At 56.2% G+C, this 17354-nt stretch overlaps 2 pseudogenes; one reads left to right on the forward strand and one right to left on the reverse strand.

Annotated features, from left to right (window-relative positions):
- Positions 1 to 4016: 4016 nt before the first annotated feature.
- Positions 4017 to 8088, reverse strand: LOC133075176 (thimet oligopeptidase-like; annotated as a pseudogene).
- A 3050-nt stretch (positions 8089 to 11138) lies between these two features.
- On the forward strand, positions 11139 to 11997 carry LOC133075177 (serine/arginine-rich splicing factor 3-like; annotated as a pseudogene).
- Positions 11998 to 17354: the final 5357 nt, after the last annotated feature.

Below are 17354 nucleotides of genomic sequence, written 5' to 3' on the forward strand. Positions count from 1 at the left end.
GTCTTCTGTGGTATAAGTGTTCGCCGGTCTGTGAGTCACCCACCCACCAGTTATGGGATTTGATTTTACTCTGATTGCGCCCCTCGTACCGTCTCATTGTGGCTTCTCCTTTGTCTTTCGATGAGAGGGTGTTAGAACACATCCCTGCACCCAGGGCAGTATGAAGTGTATTCTGGTTAGACCCGAGGACTCAGCAGGCCCGTAACTTTGGTCTGTTCTCTCCTGTCTACCTTCCTACGTCTCCAGCTGTCAAGATTTGACAGTCGAACCAGCAGATGTGATGTGTTCAAAGCATTTGCTTCTGATGTCCGATAAGCTCCTTTCCCACATCTAATTTCTCTGTAAAAGCAGAATTGTCATGTTATTATGTGTATTGTAATAATGCTGCTTAGACTTTTTAGGTTAGAAAACTGGTGGCTTGCCAAAGACCTCCAATATAGAAAATGTCAGTCTCTAGCACTGTCCCATGTGACTTGAGGGGCAAACCTAGATAATACCAGATGGTCACACGCTATCTATTTCATTCCTGCCACAGGATTAGCTGTGTAAGTCGGGAAGTCTGTAGGTTTACAGGTGGGTAGTAAATGCCCTGTTACCTGCCAAAGATGAGTATCCGTGGTTTGCTCTAAGGCAGGGTTTCTCAACCAAGGCATTGACTTTTGGGGCCAGATAAACCTTTGCTGTGGTGTGTGAGTCCTGTGCATCGTAGAGTGTTTAGCAAGGTCCCGACCTCTACTCACTAGGTGCCCGTAACATTCCCTCTCTCTCCTCCCAGTTGTGACAACTAAAATCACCTTCAGACTTTCCCAGATGTCCCCTGGGGGGCACACTTGCACTCAGTGAGAAGCAATGGACTCAAGGCTACCAATATCTTTGAGGTAGACTTGACGTCCTGTTGTAAAAGACATACTCATTCTCCTGTTTTTATTTTGGAAATTAGATGCCACCGTTCATGATCCTTATTCACATGTCTGTAATTAAGTTTAGTCAGACTACCCACTCACAGGTGGGACACTGAGACAGAGGGAAACAGCTTGTCCAAGACCCATGGCCACATCCCTTGCCTCCTAAGAAAACGTGTCACAAGTGAAAGCAAGCTGGCTCTTGTAATATTGACAAGTCTTTTTTTTTTAAACAAATGTGCCAGTTTTAGAGTTGTTCTTTGCCCTCTAACCTTTTGGAGGGCTTACATAGCCTTCAAGCTTCTAAAGAAACGAACTGGGGCACTCTTTCCCAAGCAGGAAGCGGTTTCACTGGCAGTGTGTGAGAGGCCTTGGGGACCTGGAGGATGAACACTTGTCGAAACAGGGTTTATCCCGATATGCTAGAGTAAGGCTCAGTGCACCACACCGGTGTTAGCAGGTGGTGTTGGTCAAATAAGTAGTACTACAGAGAGAATCTTACTTTAGTCAATTTCAAGTTTTGAGATCTCACTATGTTTTTTAAAACAGGTATTAAATACACGCATTTGGTAAAACAGTACAAAAGGCTGTTTGGTACATAGCAGCCAAAGAAAAACAATGTGGCTATTCCGTGCTGAGCTATGCTGTGAGCATTATCAAATAGATACTGGATTCTGAGGCCTTTGTTCAGGAACAAAAAAGAATATAAAATATCTCATTACCACAACTAAGGAGCTGGCCTGTGGCAACTAAGACCCGGCACAATTAACTAACTAACTAACTACCTAACTGACTGTTTTTTAAAATCTCATTAATAGGTATTTAATATGATTTTTAAAAATTTATTTATTTATTTACTTTTGGCTGCGTTGGGTCTTCCTTGCTGCGTGCGTGCTTTCTCCAGTTGCGGTGAGCGGGGGCTACTCTTCGTTGCGGTGCGTGACCTTCTCATTGCGGTGGCTTCTCTTGTTGCGGAGCACGGGCTCTAGGCGCGCGGGCTTCAGTAGTTGGGGCACGAGGACTCAGTAGTTGTGGCTTTTGGGCTCTGGAGCGCAGGCTCAGTAGTTGTGGAGCACGGGCTTCATTGCTCCGCGGCGTGTGGGAACTTCCCGGACCAGGGCTTGAACCCTTGTCCCCTGCCTTGGCAGGCGGATTCTTAACCACTGCGCCACCAGGGAAGCCCAGGGTCCAACCTTTTTAAAAATGTGTTCCTTCCACCTTCATGGAGCAGGAGTAGGGGATGGGGAGGAGTGAGAACCCGATTGGCAGGGGTCCGGTTGCAACCCCGGAAGGGGACGGGGGAGGATCTAAGAGGTGGCACCGGGCCACAGTCGACCCCCAGTGACAGCTAACAGCTGCACTGCTGCCCCTTCCTGCCCCAGGACCTGAGCTCAGGTCCCAGGGCGGCTGGAGAAACGCACTGTTTTTGGTGAGATGCTCTTACTTACTGTGTGGAGCTGCTCCGGCTGCCCCGGCGACCACACCCCTGCAGGGCCCTGTGCCTGTCCTCCCTGCCCCCTGCCCAGGGCTCGGAGAACAGCAGTCTCTGTGGGGCAACCTGCTTCCAAGTCCTTCAGTGACCACGGAGGACTGGGAACGGGCTGGGCTGCCGGGGAGCCTGGGCATCCAACACCTGAGCTCAGCCTTGGGGGCTCACGTGAGGGCAGGGGCTGGGGGGAGTGGGCGGTGAGTGGAGGGGCCTCCAGCCGGCGTCAGCCTGGGCCCTGGACCCAGGGAGAGGCCTCACCCTCTCAGTCCTGACCTGCCGCTCGGGAACCCTGTGGCCCACCAGCCCGAGGCCTGTGGCGCCCGCCACGGACTGCCTGGCACACGGCTGGGGTGCCAATGCCACACCTGGATTTTGCATGGGGACCATCTGGGGGCTCGGTGCACGGGAAGACGAGCAGCCCCCAGGCCCCGACACGCCCCTTCCATATCCATCGAGAGGTGCCTGATGGAAGGCCGGCTGTGCTCCTTTTCAAGCCACAGGGAATTCACACGGACAGCCCTCCCGGCCACGGGGTGCCTGCCCACCGGCTCTGGGCCTGCGACCAGCCCAGAACACAGAAGGCACAGAAGTGGGTGCAGGGAGCTGAGCCGGGTCTGCAGAAGGGCAGACATCACAGCCTGGTCCACAACCGACTGGCCTAGGGCGGGTGAGAACGGGCGGGCAGGCTGAGAGGAGGACAGAGCGTGGCACGGCCTGCCCGCCTGGGCCACGGGGAGAAGGTCGGGGCGCCGCCCGCGCCCTCGCTCCGCTGCCTGGCATCCTTTGTGGGGGCGAAGGGCCGGAGGCAGGGCTCCCGAGGAGCTCAAAGGCCAGGGAAGGACACACGGGACGATCCAGAGCCACCCTACCGCTCCAGTGGTGCAGCACCCTCTCTGAATTCCTACTGCCACCAAAACACATCCCTAAGGCCTTTGGGAAGAATCGCTAGGACCCAGGAAGGCGGCCCCTTGCTGTGGTCCAGACTTCAGCAGCTGCCGATGACCGGAGGGAGCCAGCCGGCCGGCCGTGAGCAGGAGGACAGGACACGGGGACAGGGACAGCCACAGCCGGGCTTCCCACAGCTGTGCCCACCGCCAGAACCAGCTCCAGCCAATCACAGCCCCCGAGATGCCGAACAGTGACGGGCGAGAGGCCGGCAGGAAACTGACACCCCCTCACTGGAGAGCCTGCCCGGCCGGGGTGCGGGGCACCATCCCCGTCTGAACTCACCCCACAGCTCAGCCGTCTCCCAGTGACCCAGACGCGTCACCACGGCCCCAGGGCTGATCCCCGACCAAGGTCAGAACTCCCGCCAGTGTGACGGCCCCCATGCCACTCCTGTGGTGGAAGGGACGGCAGGCAGAGACCAGGAGTAGAGTCTTTTTATTAATGGCTGCGTTTTCAAAGAACCGTTTTGTTACCAGGAAAGCTCCCCAGGAAGGGATTGCATTAGTGCAACAAGGGGGAGCCTTGATGCCAGGCTCTCCAGACACTTCCAGGTGGAGACTTGTGGCCTAGGCCGGCCGCCGCCGGGGACTCGGGGGCTGGGAGGACACGCGGCCCCTCCCCGGCCCCGACGGGGCGCTAAGGCACCCGGCCCGCCTGGGGGGGCAAAACCCGTGCCGTCAGCAGGCCGGCGGCTTGCAGCCCTCAACCTGCAGCCCTTTGCTCAGGAGGAAGGCGTCCTGCGTGGGGTCACAACCCAGGAAGAGCTTCACCATGGCCTTGGCATCCTCGGAGCCCCCTGGCCTCAGAATGCAGCTTCTGTAGTCCATGGCAACCTGAGGAGAGGGGGCGGGGCTGCAGGAGGGTGGAGCACCCCCTTCACTGAGGGTGTGGGTGTGGCCACCTCTGCTGTGACTCAACAAAGGGCAGGGGAGCAGGGGGTCCAGGGCAGGGCCCTCAGAGACTAGCAGGCCCAGGCGGGCGGCACAAGCATCTAGGCCCAGGCCAAGGACCTCCGTGTTGGTGTGCACGGCAGGCCGGCCTCTCACCTTGCCACTCAGGACGCCCTCCTTGAAACGTGTGTGGAACGTGTCCGCTGAGTACACCTCGCTGCACAGGTAGCCATAGGACTGGGCGTCGTAGCTTCCTGCCAGGTGGCCGAAGGTCGCAGGCAGGTGGGTCCCTGGGACACACGCAGAGAGGCTCCTGCCCGGCCCCCTGGCCGCTCCGTGCCCCTTCCCCAGAGCCCAGAGCTTGGGGCCTCAAAGCAGCCCTGTCTGAGTCCCCTGCCACTAGAGGGAGTATTGGCCCAACACTTCTAGAAAACGGGGACCTTGCGGGCAACTCAGTGGAGGGACACAAATCAGTCTTTGCCGACTTTCTGCTGAAGCTCACGAGGGTTCACCCCTAAGCCTCTTACAAGGACAGCTGCCCGAGGCTCCGAGGGATGAGTCAGGGCTCGCCCTCCAGCACGGGGAGGGCGCGGGTTAAAGCGCTCACGAGGGAGTGAACTGCGTCTCCGCACCGACACGCACCGGCAAACCTCGTCGACGCGTTCCGTCCAGGGTATGAAGCCCTCTCCTGCCTCTTCCAGGCTCTCCAGAAAGCACGTGCAGATACGCCCACCCCACCCTCGGACTCCGCGGGCCACAGCTGGAGGGACCAGCCCAGGAAGCCAGGCAGGAAGAGGCCAGAGGTCAGCGGGCCTCGGCCAGAGCCCGTCAGTCGGTCCCCCTTCACACACCACCAGAGGATCCTCTTGACCTGGGCAGTAGCCGCCAACCGACCGCTAAGGTGGGCCCGGCGCGCGCTTGGCTACCTGGCGTGGCTGGGACCCCGAGGCTCTCCTGGCAGAGGCGGGCATTGTCCTGGGCTGGGTCCGAGGGCGTCTGCGTGTGCAGGGCCTGGTCCACCTTGGCCAGGACGATCTGGCGCAGGTTGAAGAGGCCTGGAGGGCGGGAGGAAGGAGACGGGGGGCTGGCACTGTGTCCAGGCCGCGCTTTCCAGCCGGGCGGTCCGGGAGCCCCTTTCCTTTCCCTCGGCCCGGCTGCACCGGGGTTGCAGGGGTTGCACCGGGGTTGCAGGGTTGGCCAGCCGGGACTTGATGAGCTTGTCCAGCAGCTCCTGCGGGACGGTGCTGCCCGTGCCCCGCCGAGACTGGCAGCAGCGCCAGGGCCTCACAGGGCGCGGCGCTCCCGGCCCCAGAGCCTACCCTCTGGTTCTCATCACCGGCTGTCACCAGAGTCGCAGGCAACGTGCCTTTCTTTTCGTTTGTCTTTTTTCCGGCCCTTAGCCACGCAAAGGTGTGAAGCCCTGACGCTCGCTGCCACGTGGATGCACCCTGAGAACACGATGCTCAGCGAGAGAAGTCAGACACAGAAGGACACACAGGGTGTGACCCCACTGAGGGGAAACGTCCAGAACAGGTAGATCCACAGAGTCAGAGTGGGTTCCTGGTTGTCAGGGGCAGGGGAGGGGAGGGAATGATAACTAAGGGCGTGAGGGACATTTTTGGGGTGAGGGAAATGTTCCAGAACAGGGCAGTAGTGACGGCTGCACAGCTCAGTAAAGTGTCCCCACGCGCTCCGGTGCAGCCTGTGAGAGCATCGCTCTCAGGACGAAGAGCTGACAGCAGGAAGACTGAACGAGCACTGGGTCCTGGGCCCAGACGCTCAGCTGGGGACCCCCCGCATTGGGAAGTCACTGGGACTTGCTGAGCCTCCACCGAGACTGGCAGCAGCCCCAGGGCCTCACAGGGCGCGGCGCTCCCGGCCCCAGAGCCTACCCTCTGGTTCTCATCACCGCCTGTCACCAGACTTGCATGCAACGTTCCTTTCTTCTATTTTGTCTTTTTTAAAGGCAACTCTTGAATGCATGTATTTAACATGCAGGGAACCAGTCCTGACTCCTTGATCTGGGACTTCCAGCCTCCAGAGTCTCGAGGACATCCACTTGCATTGTTTACGTGCCCAGTGCGTGGGGTTTGATGATGGAAACTGACACCGAGGGCGTCGCCACGTGCGGGGTGACATCAGCGGAAGAATCCCGTGGCGAGGGCCTGCCTGAGGACCACGGGAGAGCCCGGGCCCTCCCCGCCCCCTGCCTGCAGCCCCTCGCCCGCACCCTCCTGGGAGCGGAGCTGGTGCATCGCTTGCCAGAACTCATGGAAGTAGGTCTCCAGCTCGTCATGCTGCAACAGGGAGGGCGGGTTGGGCGTAGGCTTGGTGAAGTTGGCCACCATGGCCGCGATGGCGATCTGGCGCCTCCCACCCTGCTGCAGGCAGCCCGGCTGCAGGCCAAAGCAGGCCATGTGCCCGGACTTCCCTTCCCTGGGGAGGGACGCTGGTGAGGCCCCACTTCCACAGAGGAGCCCCGACCCACGGCCGACAGGTTCTCCCAAGCATGCACCGAGGGTAGAGGTCCAGGTAGAACTTGCTGATGGATGACCTTGCCCGAGGCCGCGTCCCGGACCATGTAGAGCCTCACATCTTCATCTTCGTGACACATGGTGGCGCCTTCCTCCAGGTCGAAGGTCAGCCCCAGCAGCTCCTGGGAGATGCCCAGCCGCCCGTGCGTGACCACCTGCATGGGGAAGGACTCATTGAGCAGGTACTGGTCCACGTGGTAGCGCGTCTCCTCCCCCTGGTTCATGTAGTAGCGCAGGTCCTAGACGTTGATGGGCCTGTCAAAGTGCAGGCCCCGCCTCTGGCACTCAGCCTTCTTTAGCTCCAGGATCACGGCCGCTCCTGCTCCCCGAGGGGCTTCAGCTTCTGGGCCAGCTCATCTGCGGGCAGCGGGGAGAGGCTCGGCTATGTCCCTGTGGCAGCCCCCCAGCCGCCCCCCACCCCACGCCCCTCGAGGCAGAATGAAGGGTTGGGGAAGGCGACCCCCAAGGGCTGACACAGTGGGGTCTCAGGCAGCACCACGTCCAGTCAAGGTCCGCCTGACCCCCACTGGGACTCGGGGAGGCGGGGTTACCTAGGAAAGTGGCCACCACCTGGCTGGTCTTGGCCATGCTCATCTCCAGCACGGAGTCGGCACGCGTGCTGAACCCCAGCAGGCGGGACTTCTGAGCCTGCAGCCTTACCAGCTCCCCGAGGATCGCGCAGTTCTCCTGGAACCCAGAGACGGCCAGCGCTGGGGACCGTGGGCCACGCCCTCCCCACAGGCCCCGGGCCAGGTCTCTGTGGGCGGGCAGGGCTCTCAGGCCACTGGCGGGCACAGCCAATCCCCCTCCCTCCTCCTCCTGGCCCGGATTTCTAGACACTTTGGTGCTGTCCTAACACGTGGTCTTTATGAACACAGGTCCTTTTGGAACCAGAAACGACGTGAACTGTGATGAGCTCTAAGGCCAAGGGCAGGAAGAAATGCGACCAGGCTCTCCAGGAGCCACCCACGGGCCTCCCCGGGCTCAACAATACAAACTCGGCTGCCGTGCAGACAGCAGCTCATCCCCACGGCGCCCGAACACCCAGCCCCTGGACGGTGAGAGGCCTGTCGCTGCAGGTGGCCCGTGGCTGGCTGGTGAGGCCCGGCCCCAGGCGTACGCCACCTTCTCTGGGGCCACCTCTCCGGGTCTGCGGTGGGGTTCTCCTGGGAGCCCCCAGTCACCACAGGACCAACGTGGCCTGTCTGCAGCCCAAGAAGGTGGGGACACAGGACTGTCCCCCGTGCCCCCCGCATCACCCGCGAGGCCGAGCAAGCACCAGTGGTGTCTGCGGGGAAGATGAAGGGCTCGTGCACAGCCCCCATCTACTGAAGATGCTAAACGGGAGAAGCACAGACTGCAGCCACACGCGGTATGGACCAAACGCAAGTGTCCTTGCAGGAACCGATGTCTGAACGTCAAGGCTGTACCCGGGCCACAGTGAGAAGGCCCAGACCCCACGCAAGGCACAGAGAGGGGATGGGGGGAACATCTGCGAATCTGAGCTCATCGGGCATCACCCCAGAGGGAGAGGGGGAGAGCCAGAAGGAGATACAGAGGGAGAGGGAGAGGGAGAGAGAGGGAGGTACAGACGTCTCTCCCTTCCCTGGGGGTTCTCTAGTGCAGCCAAGGCTGAAAACCACTGCATTTCGGGAAATGGGTCCTTGTGGAAAAGTTAAATGGTAGCTCATGGCATTATCGACACATATTAAAAAGGCCCCAAATCTTGGGGAGTCAGGGAGGGGAGCTGGCGGCTGCCTCGTAAACGAGGAGAGATTGGGCATCAGAGGAGGTGCCTGTGCAGCCCGCCGCCGCCGCCCAGGGCCCCGCAGACTTCATCTCCCAGCTGTGGTCCCGGGCTGGAAGGCAGCGGGGAGGTCAGGCCGTCCAAGCATCAACGTTGACCTCAGGGCTGATCTAAAAGGCGCCTGGTGTTTGTTGAAGCAGAAAAAAGAGAAAGTAGTGGGCAGAGGATGGGAGGGGGAGGGAGCCCCCATCAGCCCTTCTCCCTGTCTCCCTCTCTGTCTCCCTCTCTCCCTCTACCTCCCTGCCTCTCACTCTCCCTCCATCTCTCCCTCTGCCTCTCTCCCTCCCTCTCTCCCTGTCCCTCTTGCCCTGTCCTGTCCCTCTCTCCCTCCCTCCATCCCTGTCTCTCTTTCCCTGTCCCTCTCTCCCTCTCCCTCTTTCCCTCTCCCTCTATCCGTCCCCCCTCCCTCTCCCCGTTTCCCTCTCCCTCTCTGCCTCCCTCTTTCCCTGTCCCTGTTTCCCTGCTCCGCTCTCCCTCTCCCTCTTTCCCTCTCCCTCTCTCCCTGTCCCCCTTTCCCTGTCCCTGTTTCCCTGTTCCGCTCTTCCTCTTCCTCTACCTCTTTCCCTCTCCCTCTCTCCCTCTCTCCCTCTCTCCCTCTCTCCCTCTCTCCCTCTCGTGCTCCCTCTCCCTCTCCCTCTCCCTCTCCCTCCACCTCCTTCCCTCTCTGGAAAGGGAAGGCGGTGGAGGGAGAGGGACAGAGAGCAGGAGAGGGAGGTGGGAGAGGGAGAGAGAGGGGGGAGAGGGAGAGAGAGGGGGAAGAGGGAGAGAGGGATAGAGGGAGGGAGGGAAAGACAAAGACGTCTCTCCCTCCCTCCCTCTATCCCTCTCTCCCTCCCTCTCTCCCTCTCCATCTCCCTCACTCCCTCCCAGAGACAGAGAGACGGAGGAAGAGGCAGAGACAAGGGAGAGGGAGAAAGGGAGAGGGAGAGACAGAGGGAGGGAGAGGGAGAGAGGAAGGGAAAGGGCGAGGCAGGGAGAGGGAAGGAGGGCGAGACATCTCTCCCTCTCCCTCTCCCTCCCCCTCCCTCTCTCCCTCTCCCTCCCTTCCTCTCCCTCTCCTAGAGGGAGGGAGGGAGAGGGAGAGAGGGAGAGAGAGGAGAGGGAGGGAGCGAAGGAGAGGGGGAGTCGGAGAAGGAGGTAGGGAGAGGGAGAAGGAGAGAGGGTGCCTGCTTCCCTCTCTGTCTCCCTCCCTCCCTCTCCGTGTCCCTCTCTCCCCCCTCTCCCTCTCCCTCTGTCTCTCCCTCTCTGGGAGGGAGAGAGGGAGAGGGAGAGGGAGGGAGAGTGAGAAGGAGGGAAAGTGATGGAGGGAGGGAGAGGGAGAGAGGGTGAGGGAGAGAGGGAGAGAAGGAGGAGAGAGGGAGAGGGAGGGAGGAAGAGACCTCTCTCTCTCTCCCTCTCTCCCCCCTCCTTCTCCCTCTCCCTCTCTCCCTCTCCCTTGTCTCTGCCTCTCCCTCCGTCTCTCCCTCTCTGGGAGGGAGTGAAGGAGATGGAGAGATGGAGGGAGAGGGACAGGGAGGAGAGGGAGGGAGGGAGAGAGGGATAGAGGGAGGGAGGGAGAGACGACTTTCCCTCCCTCCCTCTATCCCTCTATCCCTCCCTTTCTCCCTCTCCCTCCCTCCCTCTCCTCCCTCTCCCTCCAACTCTCCCTCTCCCTCCGTCTCTCCATTTCCCTCACTCCCTCCCAGAGATGGAGAGACGGAGGAAGAGGCAGAGACAAGGGAGAGGGAGAGAGGGAGAGGGAGAAGGAGGGGGGAGAGAGGGAGAGAGAGAGGTCTCTTCCTCCCTCCCTCTCCCTCTCTCCTCCTTCTCTCCCTCTCTCCCTCTCTCCCCTCTCCCCTCTCCAGAGAGGGAGAGAGGGAGAGGGAGAGGGAGAGAGGGAGGGAGAGGGAAAGAGGTAGAGGCACAGCGGAACAGGGAAACAAGGACAGGGAAACAGGCACAGGGAGAGACGGAGGGAGAGAGGGGGAGGGAGAGAGGGAGAGGGAGAGAGGAGAGGGAAGAGGGAGAGGAAAGAGGGAGAGGGAAAGAGGTAGAGGAAAGAGGCAGAGGAAAGAGGCAGAGGGAGACAGGGAGAGGAAGAGGGAGAGGGAGAGAGGGAGAGGGAAGAGGGAGAGAGGGAGAGGAAAGAGAGAGAGGGAGAGGGAGAGAGGGAGGGAGAGAGGAAGAGACAGATGGAGAGAGAGAGAGGGAGAGAGAGAGAGGGAGAGGGAGAGGGAGAGAGGGAAAGAGGGAGAGGGAGAGAGGGAGAGGAAAGAGAGAGAGGGAGAGGGAGAGAGGGAGAGAGAGAGGAAGAGACAGATGGAGAGAGAGAGAGGGAGAGAGAGAGAGGGAGAGGGAGAGGGAAAGAGGTAGAGGGAGAGCGGAACAGGGAAAGAGGGACAGGGAGAGACGGAGGCAGAGAGGGAGGAGAGGAAGCAGGGAGAAAAGAGAGAAAGAACACACCATCTACATTTCTGTCAAATGACACCGGGGATCCTTACACAACCAGGAGAAAATAACACAGGTAGGCTCTTTCTCAGCTGGAAGTGGAACTGCAGACGGGGCCAAACACCACCAGGCTGGCCACACATGTCCAGCCGCTGCTCCAGCCCCATCAGCCGTGAGTCCGGTCACCAGGGCTCTGAGTGTCTGCTCCAGGGAGCTGGGGTTCACCCTCTCACCCGGGAGGCCGGGCCAAGACAGCAGGGCCCCGGGCTGGACACATAGGGGGAAAAGCATCCCCACAGGACAGCTTGTGCGAGCAGATTCAGCTGCCAGATTCTAGAGGCCCGGGACCACCCTGTGGCCCGTGAAACCCAGGAGCCACGAGGGTCTTGCATCGTGATTCCTGTCCGTTGGACTGTAAAGTTTATGTAGGGAATCTTGGAAACAGTGGTAACAAGGCTGAATTGGAACGAGCTTTAGGCTATTATGGACCACTCTGAAGTGTGTGGGTTGCTAAAAACCCTCCCGGCTTCGCTCTTGTTGAATGTGAAGATCTCCGAGATGCAGCCGATGCTGTCCGAGAACTAGATGGGAGAACACTATGTGGCTGCCGAGTAAGAGTGGACCTGTCGAATGGGGAAAAGAGAAGTCGAAATCGTGACCGCCTCCTTCTTGGGGTCGTCGCCCTCGAGCTGATTATCGGAGGAGGAGTCCTCCACCTCCCACACATCTCCACGATGGAGAGCCTTCTCCGTCAGCCAGAGCAGGTCCCTTTCTAGATATAGGAGAAGAGAGAGATCACTGTCCCAGGAGAGAAATCACAAGCCGTCCCGATCTTTCTCTAGGTCTCCTAGCCGATCTAGGTCAAATGAAAGGAAATAGAAGACCACTTGGCAAGAGGAGTGGTGTACAGGCAATAACTTCATTTGGCAGGAGTATGTACAGAAAATTCAAGTTTTGTTTGAGACTTCCGAAGCTTGGTGCACTTTTTAAATGTTTTAGTTGTTCACATTTGTTTGTCTCTTGGGACAGTGACACATAAAGGTGTCATTCTCTATGGTTTGAAATGGGTCCTATGAGGCATGTAATATGAAGAATTGTTACCTTACAATGTTCCCTTAAGCAAAATTGAATTTGCTTTGAATTTTTGGTCTTGCCTAGACTGATAATAAAACTCGTCTCCTGCCCACCTAAAGTGTGATGTTTACTATTATGGAAACAACACTGGCAAACATTGAAAAGACTTTCTGTAGCTGGGATATGGTATGCAGCTGTAGTTAAGCAAGCAGTCTTTAAAAGGTGCTGTGAACACAAGCCAGCAGGTAAAAATGAAAGCCGCACCCTTACCCTAGATTAGAGGTTTAAAAATTCCACTAGTCTTCACACCGGACAAGAGGTTGTCCAGGGAGTTTAGAGTCTAAGAAGTTTTAAGGAAGTTAGTTTACCTTTGAGTTAGGTCATAAGGCCCCTCTGTGATTGCTGTACATGAATACATAGCTCTTTGTAATATTTTTTGGAAATTTGAGATTATCAAGATACCAATGTCCTGCCGGATTAAGAGTATATTGTAGAGCTGAACTTTGAGTTACTGTGCAATTGTTTTTTTCATGCTGTCATTTGTAATATGTTTTGTGAGATTCCTTGGGATTAAAGTTTTGGTTGCAAAAGAAAAAAAGAAAAGAATCCGCCTGCCAATGCAGGGGACACAGGTTCAAGCCCTGGTCCGGGAAGATCCCAGGTGCCGCAGATCAACTAAGCCCGTGGGCCACAACTACTGAGCCTGCGCTCTAGATCCTGGGAGCCAGAACTGCTGAGCCCCCGTGCCACAACTACAGAAGCCCGCACGCAACGAAGACCCAACGCAGCAAAAAAAAAAAAAAAAAAAGACGATACTGGCCAGGTGATCAAGGGTAAAATCGTTTGTCATAAGTCCCGTTGATGGTGTGTATCCTTGATGTGACCTGAGGAGAATGGCATTTTTATCTCTGTCTGGATCTTCCGCCCCAAACCCCATAACTCCAGACCAACCATAAGAAAACATCAGAAAACAAACAGACAAACAAATTGAGGGACAAAATACCTGACCAGTCCTCCTCAAAACTTTCAAGGTATCAAAACCCAGGGACGTCTGAGAAATGTCACAGCCCAGAGGAGACTGGGACAGAAAAAGGATGTTAGGGGAAAACTAGGGAAATTCTAAGTGTGGACTTTGGTTAATAACAATGTATCCATCTTGGTTCCTTAGTTGGATAAACATGTCGTACTAAGGTACTAACGTGTTGGAAATAGGGGTACTGGGTCAGGGTCCACGGCACTCTGTACACTCTGTACAGATCTTTGCAACTTTTTTGTAACTCTAAGCTATTCTAAAATTAAGCGAGTACTGAACAGAGATAAGAATGTTACTTCCCTAATTTGAACATGCCTGAGTTTCTTTTCATGGTCACATTTTTGCTATCTGGATGTGTCTTGGAATCAGTAGCAAAGGAGAGTTGCCAGCCCCTGGGAAGATGTGGGTGGTTTGCAGGTGGCTTGCTCTGGAGCTGAAGACCACGGTGGGAAGTCTGCAGCCTCGGGCTGCACTTAGAACCATGGGAGGGGATGGGCCAGCTCAGTTAGGGATGGAACCTATAAATAAAACTTTTTTCTTTTCCATTATGGCTTATCACAGGATACTGAATATAGTTCCCTGTGCTAGACAGTAGGACGTTGTAGTTTATCCATCCTATATTTAATAGTTTGCATCTGCTAACCCCAAACTCCCAATCCAACCCTCCCTCACTGTTTCTCCCCCTTGGCAACCACAAGTCTGTTCTCTATGTCTGTGAGTCTGTTTTTGTTTCGTAGACGAGTTCATTTGTGTCGTATTTTAGATTTCACATATAAGTGAGATCATATGATATTTGTCTTTCTCTTCTGACTTACTTCACTTAGTATGATAATCTCTAGGTCCATCCACGTTGCTGCAAATAGCATTATTTCATTCTTTTTATGGCTGAATAATATTCCACTGTATATATGTACCACATCTTCTTTATCCATTCATCCATCAGTGGACATTTAGGTAGCTTCCATGTCTTGGCTATTGTAAATAGTGCTGCAGTGAACATTGGGGTGCATGTATCTTTTCTTTCTTTCTTCTTTCTTTCTTTCTTCCTTTCTTTCTCTCTCTCTCTTTCTCTCTTTCTCTCTTTCTTTCTTTTTTCTTTCTTTCTTCTTTTATTGTCACACGGCATGTGAGATCTTAGTTCCCTGACCAGAGATGGAACCCATGCCCCCTGCACTGGAAGCGCGGAGTCTTAACCACTGGACCACCAGGGAAATCTCAGGGGTGTATGTATAGTTTTGAATTAGAGTTTTCTCCGGATCTATGCCCAGGAGTGGAATTGCGGGACCCTATGGCAGCTGTATCTGTTCCTGCACGTCTCACATCAACCACCTGCACTCCAATCCTTGCTCTCAACGTCATCTTCGGGGAACCCAACCTGCGACAGGGACCTTGACAAGAAGAAATGGCTCAGGGAAAAGCTACCTGCACAGGGAGGAGATAGAGGCCATCGCCCCTGGGGTGCGGCGGGGAGAGTGGGCACAGAGATTTGTCATTTCACCCCCGATACTCATCTCAGCCCTCCTGGCTGCCCCACTCTAGGTCACCTCGGGATACAGAGGTGACCCGGTTAGAGTCCCTGCCTGTGCAGGAATCTGGGGGCACCAGCGGGTCTGAATAATATTAGTGCAGGGTCTCCCCCGTGGCACTGGGGTTATTCGGGGCGGGTCATCCTCTGCTGAGGGCCCCTCCTGGGCACTGTGTGGGGTTTAGCAGCATCCCTAGCCACACCCATTTGATTCCAGGGGCCCCTCCCCCCCAGTTGTGACAACCACAGATTTTCCCCACACATCATGGAAGAACTGGGTGAGGCGGGGGCAGGATGGCTCTGGGCGAGGACAGCTGTGTTGAAGCAACCAGCCTGGCCCAGGGCAAGGTCTGCCCCAATCCCGTCAGCGCCTGCATTTAGAACTGCCCCTTTCCTCTCCCACCTCCCCTGCCCTGCAGTGGTCTCCGAGACATCATCCCCATGTAATAAATCACACCTGCTCGGTTTACTGTTTGCTGCCCTCGCTAGAACGTGAGCTCTTTGAGGACAGGGATGCTGTTATGTCCCCAGCACCTAGAAGAGTGTCTGCTGTGTAGTAGATGCTTCATAAATACTTGCAGAATAAAGGAGTTGAATAAAGGGATGAGTGGATGAATGAATGAAGGTTACAATGGAAGGAGGGGGGAGATTCCCTTTCTGGCTCTCGGGGGTTGGGAGATCAAGGGAAAGATCCGTCCTAAATAGGCTGACCAGCCTTCTGGGGTTCCCCGGGACTGAGGGTTTCCCCAGAGTTCCAGCGCTCAAACCTGAGCGGTCCTGGGCAAACTGGGGGCGGGTGTTGGTCACCCTATCTAAACACAGTAACAATTCCAGCTGCAATAGCAAATGGCCAATGACCTCTACGGTCTTATTGACCATGCACAGTTCTTTACCTGGCGGGGAAGGGTGGGCCGGGATTGGAATTCTGGTGATCCAGGGCAGGTGAGGGCACACCCCGGGCTTGTGGAGGGGAGTCCAGGAAGGTTCTGGAGGAAGTGACAGTGACACAGGAGGGAGGGAGGAGTCTAAGGAAGAACGTCCCACATGACAACGTGTGCCAATGGCCCTGGGCCCAAGGTCACACCTGACAAGGGCTTGCTTTTTTTTTTTTTCTAATTTACTTTTTCCCACATGGATATGCAATTGTCCTAATGCCATTTATTGAAAACTCCTTAATTTCCCCACTTTCTGTCCTATCAAGTTCTCATATATCTGTTTCTGGACCTTTATTCTATACCATAGAGCTATACGTCCCATCCTTGCACCACTAGGGCTCTTTCATCACTATAACTTTATTTTTTATTCATTTATTTTTTCTGGCCGCGCCGTGCGGCATGTGGGATCTTATTTCCCTGACTAGGGATCGAACCCGCGCCCCCTGCAGTGGAAGCTCGGAGTCTTAATCACTGGACCTCCAGGGAAGTCCCCAGGGCTTGCTTTGACATCCATCGAATGGTGGCAGGTGGGCACGGGGAGCAGCTGTCTGTGAGCCATCCTGTGTAGAAATGCAGGGTGGAGGGGAGGACAGATGGAGCGGGAGGGGAAGAAGCGGAGGAGGGAGGGAGGGAGGGAGGGAGGGCAGGCGGGCGAGAGACAGACAGAGAGTTTCCGGAGACAATAGCTCTGGCCGTGTCCTAGGGCATGAAAGCTGAAAATAGCTCCTAGTGCCAGGAGCCTTGGAGCCGGAGCCTGGGAGTCAGGGTGACTGGCTCTCCTCCCTGGTGTGTGTGTGTGTTGCGGGGGTGGGGGGGTGGGGGGTGTGTGGGGGTGGCTCTGGGCTTCTCAGGCTGGGAATGGGGTGCACAGAGCAGGGACGGAGCAGGGGCCCTTCTCTCTGGGACCTCGTGGGCCATCCTCAGCTCACAAAGCTGAGCCACTCCTGGCCCTACGAGTGGGGGGCTTATCCTCCCTGTCCCCTGGATCATACCCCCTCACACACAGCTTCCCCGTGTGTGTTCCCAGCAACCAAGAGAATCTGTTTTTAAAAGATTTGGGGGAGGGGGGTAACCATACAAACAAGAGCAGAATGGATACTTTTTCAGAATGTGAATGGCTCTGTGTAAGCCCACCCCCAGGGTAACCACAGTCCTGACCTCTAACACCCTTGATGAGTCAGCCTTGGTCTGGGCTTGCGGACCCACGGAAGCTTCCTCATCCCCTCCTTCAGATCCCGTCTCTCCCTCGGCGTCTTTGTGAGAAGCAGCCGGGGAAGTGGGACTGCTAGGCTGTACTGCTGCTAGAACTCCACCTGGGCTCCACCAGGCTCCAGCCCCCCGCCCTGTGCACCTCTCTGACCCTGAGGCACCTCAACTGGTAGGAGCCGCATCACCTTCCCTCCTGGGACTTGTGACACTTAAGGGGGACACCGAAAGGACAAGCCTTTGGCTCCCTGGCTGGCAAAGAGCAGGTACTCAATTGTCATAAGTGTCCGTTATCAGTGAGGGTTCTCCAGACAAACAGAATCCATAGGGTGTGTGTGTATATACACACACACGTACATATGTACACGCATACAAAAATAGACAGCTGTGTACATATGCAGTATGCATACACACATATACACATATAGTATATACAATACGCACATACATATATACACACATATAAAATGCATACTTTGTATATATGCAGTATGTATACACACATATACACATAATATATACAATACACACATGCATATACACTATACATACACACATATAAAATGTATAGTTTGTATATATAC

This window comes from Eubalaena glacialis, chromosome 15 (assembly GCF_028564815.1).
Source record: "Eubalaena glacialis isolate mEubGla1 chromosome 15, mEubGla1.1.hap2.+ XY, whole genome shotgun sequence".
Classification (NCBI taxonomy): domain Eukaryota; kingdom Metazoa; phylum Chordata; class Mammalia; order Artiodactyla; family Balaenidae; genus Eubalaena; species Eubalaena glacialis.